This window comes from Tupaia chinensis, unplaced genomic scaffold (assembly GCF_000334495.1).
Source record: "Tupaia chinensis unplaced genomic scaffold, TupChi_1.0 Scaffold000416_1, whole genome shotgun sequence".
NCBI classification, from domain to species: Eukaryota; Metazoa; Chordata; class Mammalia; order Scandentia; family Tupaiidae; genus Tupaia; species Tupaia belangeri.
The window spans coordinates 1,359,708-1,367,032 of NW_006159921.1; the positions used below are offsets into that span (position 1 = coordinate 1,359,708).

The 7,325-nt window shown below is 44.2% G+C and overlaps 2 protein-coding genes across 5 annotated transcripts in view; both read left to right on the forward strand.

Moving 5' to 3' along the window:
- Positions 1 to 7,325, forward strand: part of SKA2 (spindle and kinetochore associated complex subunit 2) — a 1,094,818-nt gene that overhangs the window by 474,731 nt on the left and 612,762 nt on the right. The gene's annotated exons all lie outside the window — the stretch shown is intronic.
- TEX14 (testis expressed 14, intercellular bridge forming factor) overlaps positions 1 to 7,325 on the forward strand; it is a 112,291-nt gene that overhangs the window by 5,570 nt on the left and 99,396 nt on the right. The gene's annotated exons all lie outside the window — the stretch shown is intronic.

The window sequence follows — 7,325 nt, forward strand, 5'->3', positions numbered from 1 at the left end:
TAAAAGTAGCCTCAACACATGCAGCTGCTTTTTTTTTTTTTTGAGAGGTTTTTTGCTATAGGGCGCATGTGCTGGCCAGAGAGACAGAAAGCGAGAAATAACCCCTGCCCCCCCAGGGGGGGTGGCCACGCCACAATCCCTTCTCTTCTATTCTCCTCTCGGGATCTTGGGCACCCACGCACATGTGCCCAGTGTGAGTTTAAGCTACCGAGTCCAGGACTTGAACCACAGTTGACTACCTGGGAGTCCAGCGACATAGCCATTACGCTAACTGCTGGTTCCCAACACATGCAGCTGCCTTTAGGGTTAAATTATTGATAGATAAAATAAATATACTACTATAGTTGAACCTTCCCACATTCAGAAAATGACCCTCCCTTAAATTAGAAATCCCATGTCTTCTATAGGCCAGCAGGTGGAGTGGTGTTTAAGGTGGCTGGATTTCCATATGGCTGACCATGGTTCAAGTCCTGGACCCAGTGGCTTTGCCAGGGGTGGGTGGGTGTGTGGGTGTGTGTGGGTGTTTGTGCGCGCGCACGCACATGTGCACGTGCCCAAGATTTAGGGGAGAATGGAGAAGGGACTGTGGCATGGCCATGTCTCTGGGGGTGATTTCTCATTTTCCCTCTCTCTGATTCCTCTCTGGTGGGTGTACGCAAAAACCTTAAAAAAAAAAAAAAAAGGAGTAGAGAAACCCCGTGTCTTCTCTGAATCAGGACCATCCGGCCAGCTGTCCAGGCACAAGCCTCATCCCTTGATTCTCCCCCAGCAAGGGGTCATGAAGTCTGGACTTTGAACAATTTCAGTTTGTCTTCCCCGATCCATCCTACTAGAAGCCATCGCGATCTCTCCAACAGACACCTGGCAATGGCCTCAGTTGTTCTCAAAGCTTCAAACCTCTCAGTGGCTTTCCTCACACTTACAGTCAGCTCCTCTGGCCCTGGCTTGTCCTGGCTTTGAAAAATCTAGGGTATATGGTCCCTGCCTGCCGCTCTCCCTCCCCTCTGTTTTCTAGCTGTCTTTTCTTTCTTTTAAATGTTGCTAAAAGGTATGTGTGCTCACAGGAGAGGGAGAGAAAGAAAAAGAGGGTAAATGAGGCCCATCTGGCTGGGGTTTTTTTAATATTTTATTTTTTATTACTATTATTCTTTAAAAGATATTGTTATAGGGCACATTCGCTCACCAGAGAGAGGGGGAGAGAGAAAGAGTGAGAAAGCAAGCCTCCAGGTTTGGGACTTGAACTGCATTTGGTCATGTGGGAGTCCAATGCCTCAATCACCACCTGGCCCTCCATCTAGATGTCTTGATGTTTCCATTCACACCAACTGTTCCTTCTTTGGGCCTTTGCACTAGTTTTGTTTAGTTTAGTTTTGTTTTTAAGAATTTTTCAAATCTGTAGTTACTATTATTATTTTTTAAAATTCGACCAGAGAGAGACAGAGAGAGAGAGAGAAAAGGAAAGTGAGAAAAAGCAAGCCTCCAAGTCCATGACTTGAACCATGGTTGGCCTTGTGGGAGTCCTGCACCCCAACCACCACACCACCTGCTGCTCCCTTCGTACTAGATTTATCTGATTAAAACGTGTGCGCATGGCCAGCCATTGTGGCACAGGCAGTGGGGTGCTGCTGCGTGTATGGCCATATGGGAAGGCTTTTCCCTGGTCTTGGGCCTGCCTGGCTGCACCAGGCACACCCCTGATTTTGGCTAGCCAGAAGACTGGCAAGCAAACGTGGGGTGGTGTGGGGCAGAAGGAGGGGATTGCGTTGTGGCAAGACTCCGTTGAAGGTTCCTATCTCTTGTCTCTCAAATAAATAAACATACTAAATATATATATATAATTTTTTTTTTTTAAAGCAGCTTTTTGGTCCATTGGTGGCGTGGTGGTTAAGGCAACTGGATCCCCCATGGTCAACTGCACGGTTTGCGTCCCAGGCCGGGAGGGTTGAAAATGCGCTAGGCGTGTATGTGTGTTTGCCCAGTATCCCAAGAGGAGAACGGAGATGAAGGGATTGTAGCGTGGCCATTTTGCCTGGGGAATGTGCTTTCTCACTCTTTCTCCTTTCCTGAAAATTAAAAACAAAAACAGTGGTACCAGCAGGTGGCATGGTGGCTGAGGGCACCATGAACTTCCACATGACCAACCGCAGTTCCAGTCCTGGACCTGGCGGCTTGCTCTCTCTCATCAAAATTTTAAAAATAATTATAATAAGTATTCTTAAAAAACAAAACAAAAACAAAAACACAAAAAACGGGCCAGCAAGTGGCATAGTGGTTAAGGCACTTGATTCCCACATAGTTGACCATTTTGAGTCCCCGGCCTGGTAGCTTGCTTTCTCACTTTTCCTCCTTCTCTGGTCAAATTAAAAAATAATAATAATAAACAAAATTAAGTAATTCTCTAAATAAATAAATAAATAAATAAAATTAATCTTTTAAAAAACAAAGAAAAAACCCAAAAGCTATCTGTTGGTACCTGTCCATGGTGATATCTTTGACTTGAGTAATAGGCACTATATTCATTCTGGGGAAAACTTGTATTCTGTAAAGATGTAAATTACTTAATTGTATTGGTAATTTTTTTTTAAAGAATTATTTTGTTTTAAATTTATTTATTATTATTATCATTATTATTTTCCAGTTTGATCAGAGAGAGACAGAGAGAGAGAGAGGAAGTGAGAAAGCAAGCCACCATGTCCAAGACTTGAACTGTGGTCAGCCATGTGGGAGTCCAGCACCTTTAACCACCATGCCACTTGCCGGCCCCGGATACTTTTTTTTAAGAGATATTTTTGCTATAGCGTGCGTGTGCTCACTGGAGAGAAAGAAAAGGAGAAATCATCCCCCCAGGGGGGATGGCACTCCACAACCTCTTGTCCCCCCATTCTCCTCTCAGGATCTTGGACACACACACATACATGCCCGGTGTGAATTTTAAGCCTCCAGGTCTGGGGCTTGGAACTGCGGTCAACATCAACTACGTGGGAGTCCAGCGATGTAACCATTACACCATCTGCTGGTCCCAATGTAGTGATAATTAAAAAAAAAAAAATTTAAAAACATCAGGGCCACAGGTGGCGTGGTGGCTAAGTGCGCTGGACTCCCACATGACTGACTGTGGTTTGAGTCCTGAACCTGGCGACTTGCTTTCTTGCTTACTTTCTCTCTCTCTCTCTCCCTCTCCAGTTAAATTTAAATAAATAAATAAATAAATAAATAAATAAATAAAAGTTAAATAAAATAATTCTTTTAAAAAAACCCAGCAAAAACAAAAACTTGTCTCTGATCACTTGACCTGGCTACTTTTTAATCATTTAGGTCTTGGCTTAAATGTTATTTCCAAATGGAGTTAATCTAAAGTCCTCAAATCCTCTCCATTTCAACATTGCTGTAATCCTCTGTGTGCTTCGTCTGTGACCTTCTTGCATGTGTTTGTTGTGGTTGTCTCTCCCCCATGCAAAGGTATGGGAGCTTTGTGTGTGATAGGGACTTACTCGCCTCTGTCCCCGTCTCTGCATGCCCAGTTCCTAGAAACAGTGTAAACCATGAGTAAGCTCTGGTGACGGACCTACTACCTCTGTTTAAGAACTCTGCAACCTTTTCTTTTTTTTTCTTTTTTAGAATTATTTTAACTCTTTGGGACCAGCAGTTAGCGTAATGGCTATGTGGCTGGACTCCCATGTAGTCGACCGCGGTTCCCATCCCGGACCCGGTGGCTTAAAACTCATGCTGGGCATGTGTATGTGCGTGCCCAAGATCCCGAGAGGAGAATGGAGGAGAAGGGATTGCGGCGTGGCCATCCCCCCTGGGGGTTGATTTCTCGCTTTCTGTTTCTCTGTCTTTGTCTTTCTGGTGAGTGCACACGCCCTATAGCAAAAATCTCTCTCTCTCTCAAAAAAATGATTTATTTTAACTCTTTAAAAATTTATTTGTTTGTTTATTATTTAAATTTTGACCAGAGAGGGACATCTGAAGATGATCAGACAAGGCAAAGCGAAATTGGTCATCGTCGTCAACAACTGCCCATTCGAGGAAACCTGAAATAGAGTGCTATGCCGTGTTGGCCAAAACTGGTGGCCATCACCACTGTGGAAATAACACTGACCTGGGCGCGGCATGCGGGAAATACTAGAGTGTGCACACTGGCTGCCGTTGACCCAGGTGATTCCGGTATCATGAGAAGCATGCCGGAACAGACTGGTGAAAAGTTAACCATGCAACATTTTTAAAAAATAAAACTTGCAGGCCCAGCAGTTGGCGTGATGGCCGTTGCTGGACTCCATGAATCACTTCTACTTTTCTTACTAATATGAAGTAAGTGCAAGGGAAACTTTAAATGGAAATATTTTTATTAATTTATTCATGCTTTTTGCCAGACACTGGAGTAGTGCTGGAGATTTTTTTTTTCTTTTTTTGGAGAGGTTTTTGCTATAGGGTGCGTGCGCTCGCCAGACAGACAGAGAGAGACAGAGAGACAGAAAGCGAGAAATCACCCCCCAGGGGGGATGGTCACGCCGCAATCCCTTTTCCTCCATTCTCCTCTCGGGATCTTGGGCACGCACGCACACGCGCCTGGAGTGAGTTTAAGCCACCGGATCCGGGACTCAAACTGCGGTCGACTACATGGGAGTCCAGCGACATAGCCATTACACTAATTGCTGGTCCTGGAGGGGTGCTTTTTTAGAGTTTTTTTTTTTTAAATACATTTAACTGCTATACATCATCTAGCTTGTAGAGAGAATTTGTGCAACATGAAATACACCTCAGACCAAGCCAGTTGAGACTACTAAGCACATTATCATCCAGAGGTAATAAACCATTTTGGTGTCCCACAAATGTCTCTCCCTATTTTCCCTCCCTCCTCTCTTCCCCTCTCCCATTCTGCACCTGGAGTGATTTTCAAGCCACGGGGTCTCAGACTCGACTGCATTTGGCCACATGGGAGTCTAGTGATGCGACTGCTGTGTCATCTACTGGCCCCAAGAAATGAGGGTGTTTTAATCTATTTCATAAATATGAAGAGCATTTTAAGAGATGTAGTTGCATGGGACCAGCAGTTGGCATAATGGCTGTGTCGCTGGACTCCCATGTGATCAACCGCAGTTTGAGTCCTGGATCCGGTGGCTTAAACTCACACCGGGCACGTGTGCGTGTGTGCCCAAGATCTCAAGAGGAAAAGGGATTGTGGCGTGGCCATGCCCCCTGGGAGGTGATTTCTCACTTTCTGTCTCTCTCTGTCTTTCTGGTAAGGGCACGCACCCTATAGCAAACAAAACAAAACAGAAACTCTCCCCAAGAAAAGGAGATGCAGTCACAATCTCTGAAAGATGGATTAAACTCAACTCATACTAGATGTTTGTAAATAAACTTATGACACAATTGCTCAGTGTTTCTTTTCTGAAATAAGGATGTGACTAGTTGAACATGTCTTAACGTAATGTAATACTTGGTTAATGTTCTTTTATTCGTTTTTTTTTTTTTTAAGAGATTTTTGCTATAGGGCACATGTACTTGCCAGAGAGAAAGAAAGCAAGAAATCCCCCTCCCGGGGGGGATGGCCATGACACAATCCCTTCTCCTCCATTCTCCTCTCAGGATTTTGGGGACACAAAAACACACACGTCCCCAGAGTGTTTCAAGCCTCCAAGTCTAGGACTCGAACCATGGTCAACCATGTGGGAGTCCAGTGACATAACCACTATGCCATCTGCTGGACCCATCTTACTAGTTTCTTAATCAGGAATCGTGTGTGATTAGCTTGTTTCCAAGATTTTATTTAATTTTTGCCTCCTAGATCAGAACCTTTTTGGTAATTTATGTTATAAAAGAGAAATGCAAATTTGATTTTGGTTCTGTAATTTTATTTTTTATTTAAAGGGAGAAAAAAGATATTTAGTCTTCCCTTTTACTTTGAAGGAGTAAGTTGTATCTTACTACAAGTGACAAAGACTCATTAAGAAAAAAAGCAGTACTTTGTACACATGACATTTCTGGTTAAGGGGCCAGCAGGCGCTTAAGGTGCTAGACTTGCCCATGGTGGACCATTGTTTGAGTCCTGAACACACGTGTGTGTGTGTGTGTGTGCTCAAAATCCTGAGAGGAGAATGTGTCATGGCCATTCCCCTGCAGGGAGTGGGGGTGGGGAGTGATTTCTCTTTTTTTTCTCTGTTTCTCTAGCAAGCACACACATAGCAAAAATATAGCAAAAATCTTGAAAAAAAATTCTGCTTAACTGTTGATACATACTTAAGACCTTCATTTTTTCTCTCTAGCCTTATAATCTGAAATTTTTGCCTTGATAAATGTGCTAGTGACCAGTATTATTCTTGTTTAGACTGAATAAAAGAATATTGGAAATGTAATATAGAAAATAATCTCAATTTGTTCTGAATCTCTCACTATAAAATAACCTAGTAGAAAAGGGGTAAAACATGACTGTGGTCAATATTATACCTGATTCAAATTTATATTGTGAAATGCTTAGAATCTAATGACTCAGATCCTTGGGCTGCTTCCTATTAGGCAGGGGACATTCGGTTAGCTACTGATTTATTTATTTTTAAATAGATTTTTGCCATAGGGTAGTTCTTGCCAGAGAAAAAGACAGAGAAAGTGAGGGAGCACTGCCCTGGGGGATGACCACACCACAATCCTGTCTCCTCCGTTCTCCGGGACTTTGGGCACAGAGCGCACAGCACACGTGCCCCTCGTGCTTTACAAGCCACCAAGTCCAGATTGGGGTCTCAGAGTCCAGGCGGGAACAAGCCACTTCCACATCCACAGCACTTGCTGGCCTTCAGTCTGGTATTCTCATCAAAAGATCAAATTTAAAAATAGTGCCATGTGGGACGTAGTGGCTATGACGCTGGATTCCCATGTTACTGACTGTGGTTCGAGTCCGGGACCCGGTGACTTAAAACTCGCGCCAGGCGCGTGTGCCTGCGTGCCCAAGATCCCAAGAGAATGGAGGAGAAGGGATTGTGGCGTAGCCATCCCCCCCTAGGGGGTGATTTCTCGCTTTCTGTCTCTCTATCTCTGTGTTTCTGGCGAACGCACGCGCCTTATAGCAAAAACCTCCTAAAAAAAAAAAAATAGTGCAATGCGAATGCCATACTCTTGAAGTCGCGGAGTGTGGGCGGGGTTCCGCTGGCTCGGGCGCGCTCTGTAGTCGTCAGCGCCACGTGTCCTAGCGACGGTAGTGGTGGCGGACGACCGGCGAGTGATTGGCTGTTTGGCCAACGTATGTTAATTAAATGACAACTTGAACTGTCTTTGAAAAGTCAACGATGTTCAAAGTGCTTTGTCAAATTTTAGTGATGAAAAGACTC